We start from the raw sequence: 26,252 nt of genomic DNA on the forward strand, positions 1-26,252 counted from the left end.
CACACACACACACACACACACACACACACACACACACACACACACACACACACACACATGCATAAATAACTCTGTCTTTTATGTTAGCCTTATAAAGCGGAATAAATAAGCACAATCCACTTCACTCAGGGTCTTTGTAAAGAGGAAGCAGCTGGAGATGGCACTGGGCCGCGTTATTGTTTGTCAGCAGCTCCCTGTTTGTACCACAGTGCCTTTTTGGCGTCTCCTGTAGAAGCGACAGGACATGTCAGCAGCACAAAAAACAGACTGCTGAGTAGGAAAAGTGTAGCGATGGTCATTGCTGATTGTCACACCAAAGTTAGATGAATGCCTTGTCTTCCCATCAACCAAATAAAAAACTATTTAGCTTAGATAATTGTTGAAAAACTGAACTAGAACTAACATTGACTTTTAGATGTAGGTGGGAAACATGACTTTAATGTTTATTTAAAGTGTTTGGTGTAAATCCAAATCTCCTGGTCCTAGAGGCTAACGCTAACGATTACTCCAACAGCAGCCAAAACTCCAATCCAAAATGAAGATTTCTATAAATGCTGTTTTATAAACCTCTAATATGTTGATGATTAAATACACAGGAACTGATGATTGGAGATGTTAAGTCCTTTCTGTGTGAAACACATACGGAAAAGAGAAAAGTATCTTTTCTGGTCAAAATCATTTACTAGATATAAAGTAAATCAATACAAGAACAAAACAAATTGAATTGTTGTTGTTAAATGGTTCCTGTTGACCTTAAGCAAAACTTTACAGACCTTTAAGGAACCATTTAGGAGCACAAGCCTGAAAATTTACTGACATACTTTCTGGGCCTTATGTATTTGTACAAAACTTCATTTCCTTACATTCTCCGTCAGTGCTTTCGTGCTGATTCTTCCTCTGTCCTAGAAGTGGGTTTAAACGTTCACAAATCCAACTTTTTGGAATGAGCGTCCGGGTCCCTTTTGTCTGGGATTAGAACGAGAGAAAGAGACGGATGGGGAGAGCGAGGCGGATCGGAGCACGTACAGCACTACTCAGCACAAACTGGAAAGGATTAGTAGGGAAAACACAGTGTCTCACAAGGAATCAAAGTATGTGTTATTTATTATTGGGGAAAAAAAAATTAAATGCGTATGTCTTTTGAAGACATTTGATTAGCACTGTGCAGGCTACGTTTCCAAAAAAAATCGCACGGACTGTTGACTCAAAGAGCCCTAAAAGGTTTGCTTGGCTTTCCAGCCAGCTGGCAGTAGATGTGGGGAAATTGTAAAAGAGCCCAGCAATAATGATACAGCCAAAACCAAGGGAGAGTTATGTTTTAGGTTAAAGTGTATAAAGGCTCAAAGGAAAATAAGGCACTGATTAGCACATTAGCTCTTTTCCACAAATACAATAAAATGCTCTAGACTACATCTATTTATCACCAGGATCCTTTAGTTCTGCTAATAGGGTTTCTTTGAACAGATGCAGTGTCATATAAATCAACTCTTGCAAACTATTAAAGAAATACAATCGGCAAGAAATACAATTCAAGCACGTCATCTCCAGTCGCTGTCATCTGTTGTCAGAGGCACAAGTGCTACCTTACTCAGTGTAAGCCCGTTAATTCAGACAGAGAATTAGCCGACCAAATTGAACATCAATGGAGCAATAATCCTGCACACTGCTTTGGTTTTCTGCCAAGTTTCGTAGCCAAAGTTCAACTGAACTTGAACCCTGAAAGTCTTGCCCACAGGCAGTACCACTCTGACAGCAGGCCAGACTTGTAATGGTGCTAATTTTACTAAAAAAAAAAACAAGGGACAGATATATATTAAAAAAAAAGTTAATTTAGTTTCATACGGTCTTCTACCTCACATAAATCTTCAAGGTACAAAAAAAAATCAAGAAAATAAAAGTTTTGATTAGTTTGTTTGGCCGAGCATGATTGTTCAAATCCAACGCTGCCTTTTACTGCTCCATGACATATTTCTTTACTTTGCGAGGCCTACGCCTTTTGGTGTTAAAGCAAAGGTGAAGGCAAACTGCGAGGTGCTACCAGGATAGAGAGGAACAGTTTTGTCAGGCAGATGATGTGGCAATGGACACAAAGCGGCCTCTGCACAACACGTGCGGGCCTCATGTTTTTATCAAACGTCTCTCTTTGATGCAAGCTCAAGAACATGAAGAGAGCAAGGCTAACCAAAGACAGAAACACTTTAGTTTTACTTCCCATCTAAAAAGAAAGAGATGCTGAATTTCTTTCTCCTTATCTTACAATCGGAATTAAAGAAAAACAAATGCACATTGAGAACCTTAACACCTGAATGCGTTGTGAATATTTCTCAACATGCCTTTGTTAAATGTTGTGGTTAGTTGGTAATAATGTGTTTAGCCTCTCCTGAGTCTGTAGTGTTGAACAATATTTTGTTGGAATTAGAGTGGTGACTCTTTTTTGGAGTACTTCTCTACCAGCAGTCATTTTTGCCTCTTCTGCTTTGAAAAGTCACTCAAGCTCAGTCTGACTGAATGGCGTTTCCACAGATACTTTAAATTTAAACCAGGTGTCACATTTTCCCACTTCACCATCACACACATAACTCTGTGTTAGTCAAAACACAAAATCCATAACGATACATCACATGACTAGTCAAAGGAGAGCAGCAGCAGGACTTTAAAAGAAGCTCCCTCACTGTCGATGACAAACGAAACATGTGCTTGAGGTACACTCATGTCTTTATTTCAATCTGTTCATTGCTGTTCGTTTGGAACAAGTGCCACAGTGACATGAGAATATGTCAAACAGGAAATAGATGCTAATGGCTCCAAAACTGCGGTTCAGAAGGACAGATGTTCTAACAATCAAGCAGGGGCATGAGGAAGTGGGTGACTGGGAGCACAATACCCAGAGTGGTCTGATAAACACTTTGGGTGGAGGAAAAACCAAACCGTCTGCCGGATGTGCTTTTGAAGTCTGCCTGTATTGCTTTTTTTTTTTTTTTTGGTGCCGTTTATTTGGCAGATAAAAGAGACAGGTGCCTTTGTTCTCGGAGGTTACAGGAATGTGAGAAATGGAGCTTCCATTTTGTGCCATTATATCCTTTTTCATATTGGTTCCCACTGCAGAAGACACGTACAGTATTTACAGGAAAAGCAAAAGCTCCATTACCTGTCCGTTTTATGTTACCTCGAGGTAGTGTGGGTTAAAAAGACTAATAGCCTTTGATGAAATGGAGCAAAACTTAAACCCCAGAAACCAGTGGTCTTTGATCATTTAACCTGATCTTCTTATATTTAATAGCAAGACCCATAGAAGAAGCATGGGAACTGGCTGCAGGTTCTTTTGATGATTTGCACTCGGGTCACACACGGTGGGAAATGCCATACCACCAATCATGAAGCCAAAAGAGATTTGTGAGAGCTTTGCAGCAAAACAAATAGAGTACTCCACTTTGTGCTGTTTTGGGAGACAGCCTTTTCTCCTCAATACGAAGAAACTTACAAACATTTTGTGATTTCCCCCACTTGTGTTGCTCTTTTCCATCAATCCATATTTTAGCCACTTCTTGGTCTTTAGCTTCAGCTACGTTTTAATGAGTTACTTACCACCGACCACGACCTTTTTAAACTCTGGTTTGAGCCAAATGACTTGTGTCACTGAGATGCCTCAGAGCCAGCAGCTGACTTTGTCACAAATCTAAAAACTGTAATTATGGGATTTAGGAAGGATCTCCAGGTAATTGATTTCTAAGCACAAAGTATTAGAGAGAAAACAGAGTGGTGTTCTTGTTCTGGACCCCCGATTTGACTGGATTAGGGCTACTGACGAGACGGTTTTTCTCTCCTCTCTTTATCTGACCCTTTCTCTGTAAATCCAAAAGAAAGTTGTGCATAAAAATAACCTTGGATTCCTCTCAGGTCACTTTCAACTTCAGCATGTTGCCTAACATGCTGGCATGTGTGGCAGATTTGACATTGGCAGTACTCAGAAAAGGAGCAGACTCATAAATAAATTGACCGGTTAGTGCAAGGAGGTTTATTTAAAACTATAACAGCTGCCCCCACCGCCTATGCCTGGATAAATGCTGGACAGCATTAAAAAGCTGCAGCATTAAGTTAAGGTTAAACATTAAAAACATCATGGGTTGAGTTGAAATAGACCCTTATGTAGCTTGAATACTTTCACTGCCAATGACTGAAAAACAAATTTAATATAAGTAACTGAAATAAAAAAAGATTTGAATACTTTTATTTACTTTTATTCTGGCTCCTTTTCTTTATTAAAAAAAACACCTTTTTTATTCTAACTTGTTAGCAGAGCTCTGATGTCAGAGTGACAAGAAGGGAAAGTACTATCTGCACCAACGTACTATTACATTTTCTGCATTACCGTTATTTCCAAACCAAACTTTCTCTCATGTAGCAGGTGCCAGAGTTGGCCAGTATAAACTGCATTTTCTCCCCAAACCTATATAACGTCAGCGCTGGCCTCTGATCTACGTTGTAGTGGGAGCGAAGCAAGATAAATAACTCTTTTTTTTTTTTTTTTTGTCTGAGTCCAAAGCAGACAAAAACAATCTGTGGTTAAATTTAATGATGATGACTGTTTATCTTTTATTTGAGCTGAAAAATGGCAGCTGCTGTTTAAAGCGGTCTTTGATGTAACTTAGCCCTTTCTGCCTCATACCATTAAATTTAACACTGAGATCCAACTTGGCATAAAGCTTGTTTTTCTTTCTCTTTTCTCGCCCTGTTAGGTCTTTGTGCACTCTGTTTGATAAACTTCTACATGCTAGAGCTGCAGCCAAAGGGATTGGGCTATTTTTCAAAGCAGTATTTAATCCAAAACTTATCCTCAAACAGTATTGCAACACAAAGGTGACATAGACTGATTTTAATAGACCTGTCTGCATATCAGGTTACTGTCAAAACTTGTGTGTTGATTTAGTTGAGGGTTGGATTGCTGTTTTTATGGTAGAGTATTAAAGAAAATGACAGAAAACACAAATTGGGGATCAGAGTTTATTCTTTTAATTAGTAAATCTCCCCATGCTCACAAACCTCCAGGTGAAAAAGTACTTCTCGTACTATTAAGAAATAAATCGTTTATGCTGGGATATTGCTTCCAGTCTGATTGGACGACAGGTGTGGCACGACAAGTCGCCAGTTCAGGACAACACAGAGACACACAGGACTAACAACCATGAACACACACTCATAACTGGGGGTCTTTGGACTGTGGGAGGAAAGCAGGATTTGGAGGGAGAACATCTAAAGTCCAAGCAGAAAGACTTCAGGTCAGGATTCAAACCAAAGACCTTCTTATTGGAAAGCATCAGCACTACTGACCATGCCACTGTGCAGCCATCTTCTCTCCCAATCATGCAGTAGCTTTTTTCTTTTTTGTATACATATGAATTTGCTTAATCATATCCAGTAAATTATTGGCACAAAACCCTTCATGAATTGTTAATATTTTATGCTTTCACTTAAAGGTTCAATTTATTTTTTTTATTTTTAATAAGTCTGAATGTAAAAGATATACATTTTTCAAAGGTTTGAAACGTTTCGGTTTTTGTATGTGACTATGCTCTGGATATCGGCAATAAACTAAGTAACTACTGTTCATATATGAGTGGTCCTGACAAATATTACCACTTTTTAACTTGACGTTTTTAGCTTCTTTTTTTTTAATCACAATTTTTCAGTATTTCCCTTTAAACTCCAGATTTACTTCAACTCAGTTTTTATTTGTATGGAGGCTCTCAAACGTTTGCACGTCCCTGAATGAAAAGCAACGCAAACAATGAGACCAGTCAGAACATTTTTCTCCTTTAAAGTCACATTTACCCCAGAATATTTATTAGTACATTATATAGTTTGAAGAACCATAACATCTGCACCTCCTTATGTGAATGCTTTGTTGAATCACATTTTAATTCAGGCTCTTAGAAACACATCTGCCATCAGTAGTAGAAAAACTGATTAGCTTGACATTTGCTTTTTTGCACCCTTTAGTTGATATTGTAGGGTTTGTTTAGGATTAAAATTGATCTCAGGATTCATACTTTACAGGAGTGCACACGTAAATGTTTAAAAGTATTTCCTCTGTAACAAATTAGTTTTTTTTTTTTTTAATTGAGCTTCAAAGGATAAGTGTCACATTAAAGGTGGAAAAAGATCTGAAGGACTGATTTTCTTACATTAATTAAACCTGCCATTTTAACAGGGGTGTGTGCAGTTTGTATATTTATTATATCAGACAAACTGATCAATAAGAAAACATCGCAAGAGTTAGTCCACACCAAAAAATGCTAAACGGGCGATAAATACTTTCCTCGTTTGAGCTTGGCGGCCACCAGCCTGACCATAGCCGTAAAGTTTGATCTCTAAGTAAAAATTATTTTAAGGTGCACATATAAAAACTAATAAAGTTCATTTCTTATAGGTATCTTTTTCATGACATTCACAAAAACAGCAGTAATCCCGTGAACTAAACTGCATTAGGTTACATTTTCAGAATCAAATTTAGAAGTTACTTTGTGTTGTGAACACAGCGTGAAGTCGCTTTGCAAGTAGCCTCCATGTCAGAATGGGCACTCTCACAAAGCGCCATTGTGGGGACCTTTAAAGAGTCGCCCAACATTAAAGGGAGTTAGCGGTGGCAGGTGGTGCTCTGGAAGAAGAAGATCTCCCTGTGGTCTCATTCAGGCCTGACGGAGAGAGAACTGAGACAGGTGGTCAAGGCCTTTAATGTTGGAAGGCTTTTAATCTGTGCATGTGGCTTCAAACCAGGCCAAAGTTTACACTGACCAAGAACTCTTTACTGGCAGAGCTGTGACGGAGTTTCTTCTGCCCCTGTTTCATGTGGTTTGAAGGACTTTATGAATGCTTTGGCGACTTTCTCCTCTAGCGACACATGGTAATCCTCTCTTTGTTTTGGAGGTTTTGTGCAGTTGAAGTGTTTGTGCCACGTCCATGACAACTGGCAGCTCACTTAAAGTGTATTTGCTCCTGTTTGTTGTCAGGTATTCAGTGGACTGGAGCAATTTTATGGCAAAAGATGTAATAATTGTATACATGTATTCTCAGAAACAATTTCAACAACAAGGTTAAATCTCAAGTAGGATATTTGAGCTCCAGCCTGAGCGACTAAATTGTGTCAAACCATCTTTTTGGGTCTCATTGGAGCCAGATGATTGGCTAACAAAAGTGAGCTTGTGTTGTGGAAACAAGCAGATGTATTTGGAGGAGCTTAACACACAGCAGTATCACTATGCATAGGGACTGCTCCTTCTTTTCATTTCTGCTTGATAGACCACATCATTATCATAACTTAGTTTTTCTGTGTGTTAAAAGGGGGAAATGTCAGTATGATGGTTTCAGGTTACCAGGAGCCCCAAAGATCAGGGACGCAAATTTGTTTTTAGTTCTGAGCTTTGGAGGCTTCAGACCTGAGAGGCAGCAAAGATTTTTAAAGTAATGTTTGCAAACTCATCACTTTGTGGCCTTGGGAAACTTTGAAAACTGTTATTGCAGTTTTAATTCATCAACGTCAAAGTGTTGTTCTCGAAAGTGATTGTTTCAATCCAGTTTAAAGATTCAGACAATATTTTCCGTGGAGGACGTTGCTAAGAAATGAAAACACTTCACCTCTTTTTCATTTGTTTCTCCATCCATCCATCCATTTTCTGTACACCCTTGTCCCTGAGTGGGGTCGGGAGGGCTGCTGGTGCCTATCTCTACCAACTGCGCAACCCGTTTCTCCATCATAATGATCTCATAAGGGGCTTTTTAGCTGTCTGAGATTGAATGGTTTTATGTGGAGTCACAGTTTGCACAGCTGGATGCCGCTTCACATCACTCCAAATAATTCCTGAGGACTTTTATGGAGAAACCACTGATTGTTACTCAACCTCCCTCTCATTTCCCCCACTTAACTTATCTCCCCTTACTATCTCTCTCTGTCTCTTGCCCTCAAAGGTTTTCCCGCTCACCATCCCACATTCATTTCCCAGTTCCAGTGAAGCTAGTGATCTTGTGTTTTACCAGTTTACACTCAAAAAAAACAAAAAAAAAACGTATTCATAATGGAAGCAAACACCTGGGAATGTGGTGGTTCTGAAACAAATTTAGCTGAGGTGCCAGAGTGGGGCCAGTGTTTTTTTTAAAGGGGCACAGAGCAAAAGAATGCAAGAAAAAAAACAGGGTAATATTTCATTGTTTAATATATCAAAGTAACATATAAAGTGAGCCAAAGAGTCACTTGTGGCTCCGGAGCTGCAGGTTACAGACCTCTGATCTAGCAGATTATTGTGATCTGATCTCAACACAACTGAAGCTTTTTTTTAAATGATTTTTAATTGTAAAAGATTAAATAGATCCAAGGAACCAATTAGTAACAGTTTCTGTGCTATAAGAAGCCTTAAGACTATAAGAAATGCATGTAGTATTATCTTTTCAGTACAGGGCCCATAGGAGGAGCCAGGATTAGTTTCCAGGATTAGAGGCATTGGCCCCTAATGGCTCCTGTCTAGAACTGCACATACTGCTGTGTCAGTAATTATACCAACTGGCTTATTCAGTAATAAAGACATTATTGTGATTTATTATTTAATGTATTCTGTATGAAGTATAATTATAGAATATCACAAAAGATTTGAGAAAAAAAATGCCGATCTCTTGCTCTTGTAGTTTGTCAACTGATAGACGTGCTACATAAACATGATTAGTATGCAATTAAATGTGAATAAAACCCCTATAAATATAAATACCTGAAAAATAAAATATATCTATAAAACCTATTTTCTCTTATTATTTCGCTCTCCTACAAACTCCATAACTAACATTTGCAGTAAAAATTATTGCAAAAAAGAATTAGGTACAGACATAATGACACAGCTTCTGGCTTGGAAAACTCAAACTAGAGTGAGTTTACGTTTTACCAAGCAAAACTATATTTTACTGAGGACTAGGAGCGTGAAACTTGAATGAACAGCAGACATGTCTCTATGTGTCTGTGTTTCCTGTGACTTCACTTTGGATACCAATGTTGAAAACAGCTGACATCGACTCTTCGTCACTTGGTAGTACCATCCCGCATTGAGATCCAGAGATACTGGATCTCAATGCTCAGCTGCAGGCAAGGAGCTGCTGTCTTGCAGGAAGAGGGAAATTCACTAAGGCATATGTGGAGATTTAAAACCGTATGCACTTAGTTTAAAAAAAACAAACAAAAAAAAAAAAACAGCAACAAAAAAACATTGTACAACTTGGATGAACTCCATTGGTGGCACAGCATGAAACGAGTTATAAGGCAACAAAAACACATGGAATAAAACAATAACAACATACACAGTAATTTGATCCGTTGTTTATGTAAGAATCGTCAGAGGAGTTTAACAGTACCACCAGTCAGTAAGATCTCAGGACCTTTTACACTGGTGTGTTTTGGTGCCTTATTTTTTTTAATCGAAAAAATCTTTGGGATTTATTCATACTTCGCTATGGTGCATTCACTGACTGGAAAATGTAATGTTGGGTAATATTTGTTGTTGACTGGTTTTTGCTTGGCCTTCAGCCATAGGGGTTTGAGAAATACTGAATTTTTTGAAGTGAAGTTATAACCATGTGATCAACAATCACATTTTCCTGCAAACAGTATGATGTATGCAGGAAAATACTTTATTTTACCTACATGTGGGATCACTTTTACCTAAATAAGATAAATAAATTCTATTCTATTCTATTCTATTCTATTCTATTCTATTCTATTCTATTCCCTATCTCCCTGCACACCAATCAAAGAGCATTTCTTTTTTTTATATCATTTTCACCCATCTAAAATACTTTTTTAACCTTTTACACTGGTGTGTTTTGGTGCCTTATTTTTTTTAATCGAAAACATTTTAGTTTCTCAGTATTCATTTTCAAACCCAGTATTCATTTTTAAATCAGCAAGCTCTCAGAAAACCCTTGTCTGATATGTCCAAGTAATCTCAAACAGCAATTTTTTTTCCCACCCCTATTAGTTTAGAGTCGCTTCCAGATGTGTAAATTCTTTCTGAACATTTCACACACAGTAATTTGATCCGTTGTTTATGTAAGAATCGTCAGAGGAGTTTAATAGTACCACCAGTCAGTAAGATCTCGGGACATGTTAGAAAGAGAGCAGCTTAGCAGCGTGTCTCTTGATGCATCTCATTAATCCCACCTCCCACAGACGCTCAAAGTCTAGATAGCATCTTCCCTGGACTTTTCAAAGTGCCATCTGGAGGGCTCAACCTGGACCTGTGACATCACTTCCTCTCTCACATGGAGGCGTTTGTGGGAAATTGCACCACCATGACATCATGTAATGGTTCCAACATGCGGTGGAGAAGAGTTGGACCGAACCAGCAACAGATGCTTTAAAGCAAGCTGAACTCTGCAGCGAAGTCGGCGGCGGCGGCTCTCTCCGGCGTCACCTCAGCCCCGGTCAGACTCAAAAGTGTTATCCTTTTACACGTTTCCAACTTTTCAAAAGTCCATTTCTGCCTCCGCCTGTGAGATAAAGCTACACATTAAAGCTCTTCTCGGTGATGTCACGGTGACCTCTTCACCAATTTCCCCATCCCCCGCTGTCGTTATCATGTTGCTCAGTGTTTCGCCCCAGTAACTCATCATGACTCCTCAAACTCTTTCATCCTATGTGCGGATCTTCACACATCTTGTATCCATCATTTGTCCCTCCTACACACCGTACACTCCTCCGACGTTCTCACGTTAATCCTCCCTCACTTGCTTTTCACGCTCTCGCAAAAGGCCCCACTTTTTTTTTTTTTTTCTTCCTCTGACATGCTACATCAGGAACCACTGAGCGTGCGCACTGGTTGCATTTGTCTTGGCACCGGCTGAAGGTTCTAATGTTGCCACTTCAGATTAAGTGTTCTGGATGCCTGTGGAAAGCAGCTTCCCTCTCATGAGGCTGCAGTAAAAGATCAGAGGAGGTGGGAGGAGATGTCCGCTAATCCATCTACTTTCTGATCCGTGGAGTTTTGTTCCACTAACTCAAATCAGCAGTCCAGGAGGATGAAGTATAAAAGCTGTTTACTGTACACAACTTTCTTTTTTTGGGTGGGGGTTAATCTGCGGGGCGAGACGTTTTCACATGCTTGCACTCGATTTGATGTTTCTGCCCAGAAATATGAGAATTGCGAGCTCTAATATCGCAACTTTTTTTTTTTTTTTTTTTTTAGCTAATTGGAGCTGTTTTGGAGTGAAAACTTTTGCTTCTTGTACTTCACGTTCTGTCAGAAAGGGTAATCGCTCTGCCATTCGTAATGAACTTCAGAGAAAGCGGCCTCCCTCCATGACCCCCCCTCCAAATATGTAAGCCGATGTTTGTGTATGTGTGGGTGTGCGTAAGCTGCTGTGCAAATGGGGTGGCCTTTGATGTCGCGCTGCTCGGATCTTGTAGTAGTTCGCTGTTCCCAGGCTGGATGAGTCTGTCCTTTTCTCTTGCAAGGGCAGGACACAAAAAGAAAGAGGCAGAGAGAGAGAGAGAGAGAGAGAGAGAGAGAGAAAATAAACACAGGAACGATGAAGTTCTCACGTTTGACGTCTTGACTTGATTCTGTTGAATGAAAATAAGTTGCACGCTAAATTTCTCTGTTGGTGCTTTAGTTCGCTGCAAAAAAGTAACAGGTCCCTGAGGTTGAATGCACTTATTTTATCTGCTAAGCTCAATTTTTTAATAAAGTTTTTATACCTACATTTCCCCCCCCAATGTTTAACTTGTAAATTATCCTCACGGTTCTTAAGCTTGCCAGGACTGATTTATCTCAAAACGCCGAGTTTTCTCGCCGTTTTCAGACAGCTTTTAAAGTATTGTTTCTAAGTTAAATGACTTGAAATGCAATGATTTATACTTCAGAGGTGGGATAACATAAACACATTCTTACATTTATGTATGTAATAGCAACTAACTGATATAGCGACTATTCCTAACTTGTAATTAATTGCAATATTTGTAAATTGAAATTATAATTTGAAAAGGTCTGAATGTAAAATGAAAAAAATAAATAAATAAAAAACTTGAAAGAAATGACCAAATATTTTTGTTTTAACTCAAACAAAAATAAGCATCACACATCATCTCAAGGGAAACATCAACTATTTAGTACTTGTGCAAATGTAAAAGGTTTGTGCCACAATACACCCTGGGTTTTCTGAGCAGTACCCTCTAGTGGCCAGTACATGAAATGCAGTTTTAGGTTTTCATTTTCATTTTTATTTCATTATCTCAAAAGAATAGTTTTTGTGACAACTAAAATAAATCAATGTATAAATCAAGTATAAGCATATAACTTCTGCCCCCTACACAAGATTTCCCTGACAAGTATACAGTGACAATAAAATAGAAACACATTACTAATATAAGTAAAATAAGTGCAAGAACGGTATTTTTCACAAAAACCCACAATTTAGTTTAAAGGGGTAAAATGTGATTTACATGTCAGCTTTTATCTGATATGTCATGTAAATGGAAAAAAAAAGAGGCAGAAAAAGGACATTTTTAAGAGAAACAAAATGTGATTCCTGATGTGCTTAGTGACATTTATAGTTATTGCACAACATTTTTATATCTTAAACATTTTCGTAATTGGATAATTTACAGTGAACAAAGTTATTCAACCCCTGGCAGATTTACATCCAAATCCCGGTGGTGATGATTAATTAATTGTAGCGACTTGTCTCTTATGAGTGGAAATAACATTTATATTTTCCATCCATCTTGACTTGAATTTCACAGATAATCTTTGGAGGAATCTAAAAGCTGTCAAAATACAATCGGAAAGCTGGAAGAAGCTGCTCAGCAATTAGAAGACAATTATTTTGTCAAGACTAAGTCCTGAAATATTAAGCTCCAGTCATGTCTGTAGGCTTTTATTTGACACTCTTTGAGACACTAAAGGAGAAACAGTAGTAGTAATGGGTGCTCAATCTACTTGAAGATGACACACTGAAAATCTCAAGATGCAGGTTTCCTGGAAACATAAGCGATAATCTCTGAGAGAGCTTGATTCTGTCATGAGGCGTGGTTTGCGGTGGTGAGAGAGAGAACGCTGATGACCCAGGTTGTGATGAAGATGATGAATTTGGCTCAAAACAGTCCAGATCAGGCAGCTTAGTGTGTCTCTGAATACAAACACATTTCATGCTTTGTGTTTATTTACATTTTTCAGTCGAAACGCATTTCTGGGCCTGCTAACATCTCCCTAGCTTGATTTTGACTCTAGCCACGGCTCCAAAATCACAACCCGATCCTGGGGGCTTCCTTTGCAGTCCTGTATAAATCACTTCCTTTCCAGGGCAAAGGCCACACATTTTTTTCCTTTCCTACACCTTTCCTCCTGCCTCTCTAAAACAGCGCCTTTGGAAACATCCAAACAGCTCCTCCTGTGTCTGAGCTGTGCTTTTAACATACAGGATAAAGTAAAAAGCCTCCGTGTGTGTGTGTCTCTCTCTCTCTCTCTCTCTCTCTCTGTCTCTCTCTGTGTGTATGTGTTTGTACGACTGAAGCAAGCTGCAGGTGGAGAAACATCCAGTAACCTACAGTATCTCCAGCCTTCAAAAGGCCCTTCATGTTCCTCTGCTACATGCACAGAGGAAAACCAAGAAATTGTGGCACAAGGCCAAAAGAGATTGTGTCAGAAGTCTGTTTTAACAGGTCACTGCATCGAAAAAAAAAAAAAAAATAACAATTTATGCAATATCTAAGCATCACCCACGTCAGTCAGGTTTCTTAGTCACCACATATCCTTTAATTCTTATTCAGGAGGTCATTTTATGTCTTTATTTTTTTTTTTTTATAAACTACAATATTATTAAAATTGTGAAGCTCAAAATTTTATTACATAACATATTTCAATTGCTTATTTTTGTTAATTTCTACTCCAAACAACGTTTCTCGTTGTTTTGAGCAATACCATTGTCATTAAAGTAGGTGTTAGTACTTTTAGCTACCTGAGCTGATTTCAAATCTTTGTAAAAGTATAAATCTTCTTAAAGGTTTTCTGGAAAGAAAAGCATGAATTACTAAGCTTGTCATGAAACTCAACAGCCAGTTTATAGCTTTTGTGCCTTACCTTCGCTGTGAAGGGTCGGTCTCCTGGATGACTGCCAAGCTCCCTATGACTGTCGATCAAAACATGAGATTTCTGCATTCAAAATCTTTGTACCAACCCCAGCTGTCCCATGAAATGTTCAAACTGTCTGAGAAACTGAATATTTTTTAATGGAATCTCAAGTTTCACTTTTCAATCACATGCAGTTTTTATACTTGCTCTTCAGACTCGAATGAGAACCTTTGCGCGTCCTTTGAAAAGTCGCTTCCCTGGCTTAAATTTGCCAGTGAAGAGGAGAAACGATGGGACAAAAGGAGATAAACACAATGACGTCATTCCCGAGCAATTTTTTTTTTTTCCTTTGCGCTTTTGAATCGGAATTTATACCAAATCATCTCAGATCTCGTGCTGAGAGGCAGCATTTCTCAGCAATAAAAATCAAGATTTATACATCAGATGGACACAGATGTGTGCGCTCACTCTATCAACTTTAGTCAGAGATGTCAGACATCCATCCACATGAGGATAAGTTCTTGCTTAAGAAAGGTGGTGCTTCAGCCCGAATATTCCTATCTTTCTGTCAGTTGCTCACGTCTTAAGGCTCCAAGCTGTGAAGGTGTGAAATGCCTCCTCCGGAGATTCTCCTCTCGGAAAATCAGCCTCTCCAGAGGAGAGTTCCCTCAGGGACTCTCTGTCTGTTATCTCACGCTTTCTGCAACACACCAGTGTTCAAACACATGCTTCTATCGATGGGCACACAATTCATTTTATCTTTCTGTGGAACATCTGCTAAACTATCCTTGTCAACCATCCACCTGAGTGTGAGTTATCTTCTTCCCACTGAACCCCGATTGGGGCTCCGCAACGTTCCCAATGAACAGATGTCAGGCGAGCATTACACAGACTGATGCTTTTTAATAAAACCGCATCGAGGATGAAGCAGCGGAGGAGAAGGAAAGAAGAGAGGATGCTGTTCTTCTGCAGGTAGGGTGGAGTACCTGTGTGTTCATGACTTACTTGGCAGGTCTTTGCACAAGTTTCGCCTCCACTGATGTGGTTGGCGTGAAACTTTTTTCAAAAGCGCATTTGAAGAATCTCAGATGTTACAAGACGAAACGCCCACATGTTTTTTTTTTTTTGTGTGTGTGTGCGCGTGTGTGTGTGTGTGCGTGAGTATGCGCGAATGCACCATTGGGTAAGCAGAGATTGACTTGACTCTTTTCACTTCAATCACATCTTTGTAGGTCTGCCTGTGGATCCTATAAGCAAAACGCAGGGGGAAGAGGTTGCATCGCAGAGCTTCAATGGTTTCTTTGGCTGAGCCATAAGGGATCCATAGCACCAGCAACCTGACTGGCAGGCAGATGGGTGTGGAAGAAATGATACAATATCAGATGAGAATCAGTCAGAATTTTAAAATGCCGTGGCCACTGTTGTGAACATGCGCTCGGGTTTGAGTTTGAGACGCACAGAAATAATACAGACAACAAAGAAAAGGAGACAATGATTCGGTAGCAAAGATGTTTTAAACATATAGAAAAGACTTATATCTGACAGCTGTCAGGCTGCGAGAGAGGGGGGAGGGCATGCGGCATCAGGCCGTGACTTGACCCAGTGACCCAGTGACGGCCACTTTGAGGACTAAGGCCTCCATACATGAGTACGAAATGCTCCATGCCCCTGCGCTGCTGTGCGACCCTGCTTCAACACATTTGAGTCAAATAATCATTAGCAGGACCTGCGGAGGACTTGACTGAAAACTGAGGAGGTAATTCAACCGTTTGATTCAGTTCTGTTGGACCAGGCTGCAGGACACTGTCCCTTCAGGACCGGAGTTGAGTACCGCTGCCCTAGATGGTTGGGAATAAGATGTCTGTATGAAAAATGAATAAATAGCAGATTTACATTTTTAATACTAACATAATTTGTATTGAAAGGCTTTATGTGTTTCCTCCTGGAGTGGGTTTGAGTTTTCTCTTTGATCCACAGTTGCATTTATCACCACTGAACCTGGACTGAAACCTTGAAGGGATGAAGGATGTGATGAATATTTGACAAGCATCCAGTCTACAGTTTGTCAGTGAGTCAATTTTCTCTCCTTTTACAAGATGATTTACATTTATGCTTGTCTTTCAGGTTTGGAGTCCATTTGTGGCGTCGTCCAGATGCAAAATCTTTTTTTTTTTTTTTAACAAGACAACCACAAAGCTTAAAGTATTTTATCTGGACTTTATTTTAGAGACAAACACAAAGTAGCAGAAAACCAGATGTACCAGAAGTGAAGTTGAAGCAGGTAGATTTACAAAAAATAAAAAAAAAATGTGAATATTTTTTTGTGAATTTAACACACAAAGTTATAATCTGAATCTGTCTCTTTACTCAGTCTGTCAGAGATCTATTAGTAATTGGGGGGTGTAATATTTATACTTGGATTCATTTGCAGTGTATTGTCAGTTTCATTTATGAGCAGCTAATTATGCCCATCCTGCAGAGCAGATGGTTCCTTCACTTCTGTAATTTCCTTGAGGCAGTCTGTTTTGATCACAGTCACTGAAATATGTTTGTGACCTACTATAAGCCTTATGACAGCAAAACAAAAACAGAGATGTTGCCTGGCTTTTTAACTCTGTGATTAACCTGTTGGACATTGTCAGAATATTTCACGCTTTTCACATTTGAACGGTCTTCCCTTCCAAAATAGTGTCATCTGAGTGTCTGTGAGCGTCCACCGCAGAGACAGCTTAGCTTTTAATAAGGATCAATATTTAGTTGTATGAATATCCACTTCCTTAAAACCTGACTGTGTGTCTTTGACTTTTTATTATATATATTAACCGAAGACTCAAGCCCCAACTACAGAAACTGTCAGATTGCTGAGTTTTTTTTTTTTTTTTTCCTTTCTTGCAGTGGTTCTTGTTTATGTTGTTTGTTTGACAGGAGATCGAGCGCAGATAAGCTGCAGCTTTGAACTGCTCTCTCCGACCATCCTGCGGGTAAGTTGCTGAACGCACGGAAATTATTTTCATTCATGTGACACATGCGGCTAATGTGCTTAAACACAATCAGGATTAAGGAGGAACTTCGTAGTGGGTTCACCCACTTATGACAAAAATTATATGCAGGTGACCTGAGTTTATTTTGATTTTATGGATTATTATTATTGTTATTATTATTATTATTATTATTATTATTATTATTATTATAACAAATGTAACATCAGTATGTGTTTTTCTTCAAAACAATGTCAACCTTCAATTCGGTGGTTATTCTGGGTTTTCCTCTGAGTAACAAAAAGTTTAAAGGTAAAACAAACCCTATATGCTCTGTCTTAATAGCAACTAGAGGGTTAAAAGTGACCACCGCTACAAACTAAATGGGTGCTTTCTGGTTGCCTTCTTCTTCTTTCTTTTTTTTTTTTTTTTTACTTCATTTTATTATTACTGAAAAATCAAAAAATCAAGAATCTTGAGGATTATAACATTACATTAGTCATGTGATTGATTGATGTCCCAGATGCTGGAGAACTTCCTCGCATTTCACAAAAGTGCGAGGAAGTTTACTTTTGGGACAGGAAATGTTTCGAGGACCTCACGAGACGACTCCAGTCGTCTCTTTTTACTATTTATTTACCATGAAGTCAGTGTGTTACTCAGGATCCTGTGGTGACCCTGAGGGTTTGCGCTGGAGCCGACACCACGTTGTCTTTAGATGGCAAAGCTACATGACTCCTCGACTTTCACAGCAATAAGCCCTGAAATAAACTTTATCTTTAGAAAAGTAATGACTATCACAGGCCTGAAGGACAACGACAAGTAGGAAGGACAGCGTCCTGCGTTTCACTGATAAGAACAAGTGATCAATATTTTGAAATTTACCAGTCCTGTTTGGCTTATCATCATTCACAGGCTATTCAGAAAAAGACGGAATCAAAGAATGACATTTTACACTGTACTCCTCCCCCTGTCCAAATGCAGACTGACAGACCAAATCACTGTGGAAAACCTGTTTGTTTGTTTTTTTTAACATGTTCAGATTGCTGGTGAACTGAAAGTCGCAGCAGTATCGAATTTCCTGGCTCCGGATTTCAGATAAATTGTAAACTATAAAACAAAAGGGTCAGTTTGATGCAGGAACGACTGAGGTTCCCCGACAATCCGTCTTTCCTGTTTGCTAAGTTTCTTGCTGAGAAAAGTAAAGTTTTTGTTTTATCTCTGTATTCCCAGTAATTTCTTTCTTGCACATGTTTAAACTAGCAACTCACATTAGCTTTGTTCCTCTTCGTCCGGCATTAAATCAGTTTCATTAACAATTCCTTGCTGTAGAATAAATACATAAATTTTCTTTTTTTTTTCAGCATATGCAACGGGTTTCCACTGTATTCCCCCCAAAAAACTTGTCAGATTGTTTCTTTTATTAAAAAAAAAGATAGAAAACCGCTTCTTAAAAGCGCTTGAGTTTGTCACTGCACCACAGCTCCATTGATGCCTGGGATCCCGATCTCTACACACGCACTGCATGCTAGACCGGGGGCCTGGTTACACTGTTGCTACAGCAGCAGAAACAGTCCTGCAGGTCTTCAGCAGTCTGTAGATTGTCATAGAGAGGGTTACGAAACAGATCAGTCTCGGAGCTCAGATTGTTCCACAGATGTGGAGCTGACTGGCTTCCAGCTCCTTTGATGTGACGCTGAAGTTTCTAGATTCCTCGTCTGACTATCTGTGTTGGCTGACGATGGAGGCAGCTGAGGGTTAGATCTCATCCGTGGAGCTGAGCGTAAACAAGCGCTCTCTGCCAAGTCAAGTTAAGCTGTCATCCAATGAGCAGAGCTGCAAGCATCACTGGGAAGATGGGGCTCAGGCTTCTGGTATGTCAGTAAAACGGCGATAGAACCAGTGCAGATGTTCCTGTTGCAGAAAGAAGAAAGGTTGTACCCATTTGAACTCTTCTTATTTCCAACACTGTTGGATAAACAGACAGCATCTCAAAGGGGGAGTGGGGAGGGGGACACTTGCTTTAGTATTAGGTGACAGAAGTTCAAAGGCGACGGAGGGGTCACGGGATGGACGAAGCGGGGGGGCAGGATGGCATTTGATTGGGACAGGGCTCCCGTTGTCCCCAGCTGTCCTCTCCGTGTCCACCCCATGAGCAGAGGGCGCCCTCGGGTCAGGACGCCACCGAGAATAAAGGAAAAAGACGAGTTCAAATGCAGGTTACAGACTGGAAGAGGGGTGGGGTCTGTTTGCATGACTGCGAGTGTTTTGCGACGGTGCACTTTGTCATCTCCTTCATCCCCTCTGTTCTCTCGTGCACACACACACACACACACACACACACACACACACACACACACACACACATACACACAAGCAGTCAGAGAGGGACAGGCTGACCAGACGTCCCTGTGGTCTCTGATATATTTATAAGCTTGGAGCAGTTTCTCTTCAGAGAGGGAGACTTGTGAGATCCACCTGAGCAAATATTAACATCCTCTATAAGGAGCCTTTGATGTGCAGAGGCCAAAGCTCCGGGTCAGCACCCCTCAGCACGCCCATCTCAGAATGTGGGGTCTGCAGAGTCAATAGACAACAGAAAAGACGCCAAAGAACAGACCGGTCAGATGGACAAGCTGGACATAAACAACGCTTTCCCAACCAAAAAGCCCTAATTTTCTAATTCTTTCTTGTTAGACACTACAGCTAATAATACCGAAACTAATTCAAAGCAATAAAATCAATGTTTCAATGACAACTTATCCTCTTCCACGTGTCTTTTTCAAACTGTGGCATGTTATAGCCACGAGAAGTTATGTGTTGGAGTTATTTTGCTGGGGTATTGTATAATAGATCACTCACTAGTGGCTCTAGACTTGTTTGAGATGATCAGAAACAAGGGAATACCAATGGATGAACCTAATCTAGAATGTTTTTAGGTCAAATATTCTAAAAACTATGAGATGCTGCACTTTGTCTTAGTCTAAAAAAGGTTGTGTAACTCTAGTTCTCTGGTGCCGGAGTCCTGAAACTTTTCTTTGTGCAGATAATTAGACAGTTAGCAGGACTCTAGAGTCTGCACACTGCAGAGACAGTTCAACCATCTGATTCAGATGTTTTGGACCAGAGACACGTCTAGAGGTTGCAGGACAGCATCATCTCAAGGGCTGGAGTTTCACACTCCTTTGTCTATCGCACAAAATCCCAGTAAAATACGTTTCAGTGTGGAGTCATGGCCTGGGAAAAATGTGAAAAAGTTCAAGCAGTATGAATACTTTTCCAGGACGCTACATAGTTAGCGCCCATCTTTCTGTCATTCCAGCCTGCCTGAACTAAACTTCATAAAACGCAAAAGCTCACACAGACAAAATTTATTTGAAAGAGGGAAAAAAGATTAAATTCCAGAGACTTAAGTGTCTTTGCTGCTAAATCCTTTTTCAAACGTTGGGAAGAGACTTGAGGGAAATAAATATATAAAGTCATCCAAGAACGAGGCTAAGGGGTTTATCTCCTTTCATCTTGCTACCGCCGTATGACGACTAATCCTGCCTTGTGTCTTCAGTGCGGAGCCCGAGCCCCTCTGAACTACATTAAATGGAATAGATTAGCTCCTCCAAAAAGTCACGAGGTGGCATTTCACAATCTGCCTTGTTTTTTTTTTTTCTTTTTCTTTTTGTTGCCCTCAAAGGATGGCATGAGTCATTATCTGTGTTCACTTTTGTCTTTGAGTTTGCAGCACACTTCTCAACTTTCAGCAGAGAATAAAGTAAGTTTCTTACAGAACTGGTGAAGTTTGAGACAAGTGATGATGACTGGGTTTGGTTGATGCTTTAAAAAAAAGTATTTAGGGGAAGGGATTATGCATAGATTCATGACTGGGGAAATGAGGAGCGATAAAATCCATAATCTACGGGAGCGTCGTTATCCATCTCCTCATCAAAATGTCAATTCCAGCAGACAAAACAGGACAGCTTGATGCAGGAAGTGGACTATGGGTGTGTAATGCAATTAAATGACTCCTTCATCTTGTTTGATCGGCTTCATTTCATTTAGTTTTACTAATTTGGAAGATAAATCCGATAAGGATGTGCCATCATATGTTCTCACATCAAAACCTAGGGATGATAAAAATATGTCTGCTTCCTTTTCATCTCCTCACCCAAACGTCTAAGGAGAGCGGTAATTAGATCATCTGCAGCTCTGCTGTGGAAAGAAGCGGCCAGGAACTGGACTTGCTGTGCTGGCAAGGGTTCGGACAAAATGCTTCACGAGGTTCAACTGCTGCTCAAATTGAGAAGATCTGTTTGCATTTGCTGATTTCTGCTCTTTGGTAAAATTATGGGGACATAGGTTTGGGTGTTTGTGTATTAGTTTGCTATATTTTTTTCATTTGTCTCTAGAGAGGGAAGTAAAACAACTGCAGTCATTATAAAATGCATTCACTCCTTTGAATATTTTACCCTATTATCGCTTGTACAAATCAATAATGACCAACACAACCTGGCTTTTTTAGATTAAAAAAAAAAAAGACATCCCTCAAAAAATTTTGATACGAAAAGTGGTTTCTAGAAAATAAACAGATTTAAATAGAAAAATATGGAACAACATTTTTTTTGGTCATATTTCAAATCAGTGTTTATTAGATGCACCTTTGGCTGTAATTACTGCACAGAGTCTGTGTGAACATGTCTGAATCGTGCTCGCACATCTGGACACTGAAATCTTATCCCGTTCTTCCATCCAAAACTCTTCAAGCTTCGTCAGATTCAGTGAACAATCTTTTCCAAGTTTAGCAAACAAATTCAGATTTACAAGCAGACTTAAACAAATCTGACATTTTCTAGATTATGCAGACTGCTGGTCCATCCAAAGAGAATTTCAACAAAGTCCTTGTGTGAATGAAACAGTGGTTACAGACCTTTTTTTTTTTTTTTATTTCAAATTACACATACTTTGTCAAAGCAAATACCAATTTAAAACTTTGAACTCAACCTTAAAAGCAGTCAGTAGCAGTATTTTCAGTATAAATGTTTGCAAAACTTGGTCAAAAATTCCGTTAATGTCAAAAAACACAATTTTGGAATCGCTGCGCTTCGATTAAATGCTCGACGCAATTAAAATCACGTGAATAAGTTTGTTCAAAGAGGAGTGCGCACTTTTGTCTTTCACCTGAACAGCGTTTTCATGTCCATAAAATGAGGACCAGAGATAAAAAAACAGGTTGCCTTTCTTTAATGACTAATCAAGATGTAATGCACAGCACATGATCTGATAAAAGTCCCATCTGGCAGGCGATTTCAGCCCTTCTGCCATTCCGTAATTGTTGTTAGATTAGACTAATCTCTCTGTCATTTCTCATTCTCCCTTCCTCTCCCTGTCCATCCATCCTTTTTTTCCCTGTGTTTTCATTCAGAGTTTGAGGTTGTCAAAGTGTCAATTAAAGTGAGCTGTGGCATGGCGTTTCATTGCATACTACGATTGATGTCTTGATATGAAAGCGCTTTGATTTTTTTGGTTCTTTTTCTGCCTTTGCACAGTTCTCTCTGTATTCGTCTGCTTGCTGGCTGTTTTGCTGTGCCTTCTTCTTATCTTTCTTGGCTGTGAATAAAAATGAGGCAAAAACCAGAACAAAAGAAAGCAGAGCTCTGGGTGATTTCATGGGTGAATTATCATGGTACAACGTAAATACAGGGCTGGTCAAGTTCTAGTATTTCAATGCAAAAAAACGTGTTCAAATAAGAGACATAGTGAAGTTGCATATAAAGCAGCTTAGCAGGAAGCTGCCCTTCATTTACAGCTATTTTTAGGTTGCTTGATTTTCCCATATTTACCATTTGGTTACCATTCACGTTGTGAATTTAGTCAATAATGTCTTAATGACTATGTTTGAGGCAAGTCTGACTTTTCTGAATTGAACACAAACAAAAGTCATTGTTTCCGTCCACGTGGGATCAATGTTTTATTACAAAGGCAGTAAAATAAATACATAAATATCTTAAAAAATGGCTTCTTGTTAACATCAACACCAAGCTTTAGCTCCAAATCTTTAATTAAATAAGTTATTCATAAAAAGGTGTATAAAAACTGGAAATTCCAAATTCCATAAAGCAGCTGTCATATGTGTGTGTGTGTGTGTTTATGCATGTGCTGCTGATCTCAGCGTGTCTACACATCAACCACATCCATACGTCCATACAGGACATTCCTCTTTGCCCACACAGACAGCTCTGAGGCGTCTCTGACTCCAACAACACACAATCTAAAGCAGGACTGACAGGAACAAACCAGCTGACTCGTAAGAAAAGAAACCACACACATTGAAAAAAGATCAAAAACAATGACGAAAGTTTTTAGTTGTCCTGTTTTTATGCCTGTACAGTATATAGCATAAGGATTAATTTACATCTTTCTCCATTGACAGCCTCATAAAATGTTAGTGTGGTAGTAATTCTTTGACACTTTGATATGCCTGTTATGATCTTTGGTATCATGCAACATGTTTTCTTTCTGCAAAATCAATCCTGTCTGTCATTAGAGGCTCCACCGTTTTCACCCTCTGATGATTGGACTGTTCTGACTTCAACACAAACTTCATGTGTTACAACATTAAAATGAAAATTTTTAACGCTATTTTCACTGATGTTTTGATCATTTTCTCGATTTTCTTAATTTTTATTCACTAAGTTTGTTATCTTCAGTTTATTTCTCTACGTTCATTAATGTTATTGTCATTCCTTTGTGTTTAGGTCCTTAGTTTATTCGTGTGTTCTGGTTTTTGTGCATTTAGAAATATTTCTCTTATCTCACTATTAATATTTTCCTCTTGTTTTGTAGATGGCACTGATATATTTGGACAGTTGATTTATATATTTATTTAAATACTGTAGAAAATGTGGTGGCACCGACTAAGTAATAACTTACACTTGTTTGGCCTCTTGGAATCACTCATAGGCTATTAATAAAGCATTGAGAATTCATTAATTTTGTTAAAAATGGAAATTCATCATTAAATGTTTGATTTTGTCCTGGAAGACTCATATCATTTATCCACACACACACACACCTACACACACACACACACACACACACACACACACACAATAGTATACCGTATGCAGCAGATGCACATCATAAATGATGCAAACATTTATATTCATGATAACATGTTACTTTTACACAAACACGCTTTATTTCTTTATTTGCAACATCATTTTCAACTTAACAGTTTTTGCGATATCTCTTTTCTAGCTTCTATATAAAATCAATCAGATTTATTTGCGTAGCACATTTCAGCAATAAGGCAGTTCAAAGTGCTTTCTATCTTAAAAACACACACAGAAAAATACAAAGTTGTAGAAAACAGTCAGTAATTGTCAAGCGCCGTCGTTACAGATCAAAATGTTGATTAACGTTTCATTTATAATGTTTTAAAAGCAACTCTAAACCTGTGGGTTTTTAATCTTGATTTAAAGGAACTCAGTGTTTCGGCTGTTTTACAATTTTCTGGAAGTTTGTTCCAGGTTTGTGGTGCATGAAAGCAAGTGTTATATATTTTGAAATTCCACATGTACCAAATTATTACTACTTCATGGAATATTTCTGCAGCTGTTTCCGGGAAAGTACATTTTCATTTTGTTTGTTGTTATCACCTTCTGTGGCTCCAGGTTGATAAAGGAACAAAGCATTATGGGGGATTTTGTCTTTGACAGACAATGTGGGCAGGGCTGTGAGTCCTTTTCATACACCCTCATGGTGTTTTGTGGGAATCTGCCTATGCAGTTGTACTCACAGGCCGTGTTTAAAACAAAATCAGATTAGATGTAGATTACAGAGCGTGCTCATTGTTGAAGGACATAGTTTATGATTCACATAGGTTTCAGCGGCAACACATACATGTTTTAAGTGGACTAAATGAAAGGTTACAGCGGATTCTGTTAAAAAAAAAAGCTGTTATATTGGTTTTATGAAGATATTTGTGACGTGTAGTGAATTTGTCTTTGTGTTTCTGCAGAACATCAATCGATTGTTCTTCCTAAATATTATAATTTCCTTTTTTTTTTAAAGAAATAAACAAAAGATAGTAGAGAAGTATCTAAAACTGTATAGTACAAAGTAGGATGAAATGAATATGAATCTTAAAATAGGTTTAGGTGCCTCTATTTAAAGTAGTCAGTGTAAAGATGTGTGCACTGGTTTAGGACCGTCTGCTGCAAAGGCCTGGAGGCCTGGGCCATTTCTTAAGTTGAGGGGATGGCAATTAGGACAGACTTTGTCTGGGGCCAATAGCCTAATTCATTGGCGCTGTTAACAGCCTCAGTAAAGATCAAATGCACTGCCAGCAGATCAAAGAGAGCAGCAGGCAGTTTGAAAGAGGAAGCCACAGCCTAAATTAACTAAGGCTTTCATTCTCCCAAGTCAGGTGGCTGGGGGGACAGGTATGTGAACGAGATGAAGGTAACACCTGGTCAATGTCCAGAAAAGCAGCGTCAATTAGGCTATAACTGAGGAGTGTGTGTAAATGTGTGTCTGTGCTTGCAGGAACACCTGCCATTTCACTTGAATAGGGAGGTCTGCACTGCCACCTCTCTGCTCTAGTACAGCTGATTGAAGATATCTGGTAAATAAGTCTGAAGTTTTATTTAATTCAATTGAATCTTTGATTAGCACGCAGCCTAAATGAAGAAACCAAACCACCCACTTGTTTTGTAGGCTAACAGTGGAAGCAAAAGTCCCAGTCAAATGAAGTAAAACATTGTCTAAAGACAGATCTTAATGATAGATTTGGATGTTCTTGTCCACGTTGAGCTCAGTCATTTACTTATTTGCGTTTGGTCATGATGATGCCATGGAAATGTTTGACTCGGTTTTAACGCTGCTTCAGTTTCCTGTGCGTAAACATTTCTGAAAACGACTTACGCAAAAGTCGTTTTCCAATTAGGTAAACTTTGCACTTTGCTTTTAACGCCACAGTTTGCAATGTCTAGAGTTTCAGCTGCTCACCCCCACATGGAGAACTGCTGCACTCTCTGAAACTGTGATAATAGTCATTGTAAAGTGTGATTGCTTGGTAAACCTTGTTTACTTGTTAGATAATGCAAAAAATGTGCAGAGCCCAGTCGATAATAACGTTTTCAAGCCACGCACAAAGAAAACGAAACCACATGGCTTGTAGACA

At 39.1% G+C, this 26,252-nt stretch overlaps 1 long non-coding RNA gene across 1 annotated transcript; it reads right to left on the reverse strand.

Annotated features, from left to right (window-relative positions):
* Window positions 1–18,659: 18,659 nt before the first annotated feature.
* On the reverse strand, window positions 18,660–23,708 carry LOC107835286 (uncharacterized). Its single transcript, XR_001661097.1, has 3 exons — window positions 23,574–23,708; window positions 20,819–20,820; window positions 18,660–18,671 (listed from the first exon to the last, which is right to left on the reverse strand). It is a non-coding gene; the product is annotated as an uncharacterized LOC107835286 (long non-coding RNA).
* Window positions 23,709–26,252: the final 2,544 nt, after the last annotated feature.

This window comes from Poecilia formosa, unplaced genomic scaffold (assembly GCF_000485575.1).
Source record: "Poecilia formosa unplaced genomic scaffold, Poecilia_formosa-5.1.2 Scaffold11, whole genome shotgun sequence".
NCBI lineage: Eukaryota > Metazoa > Chordata > Actinopteri > Cyprinodontiformes > Poeciliidae > Poecilia > Poecilia formosa.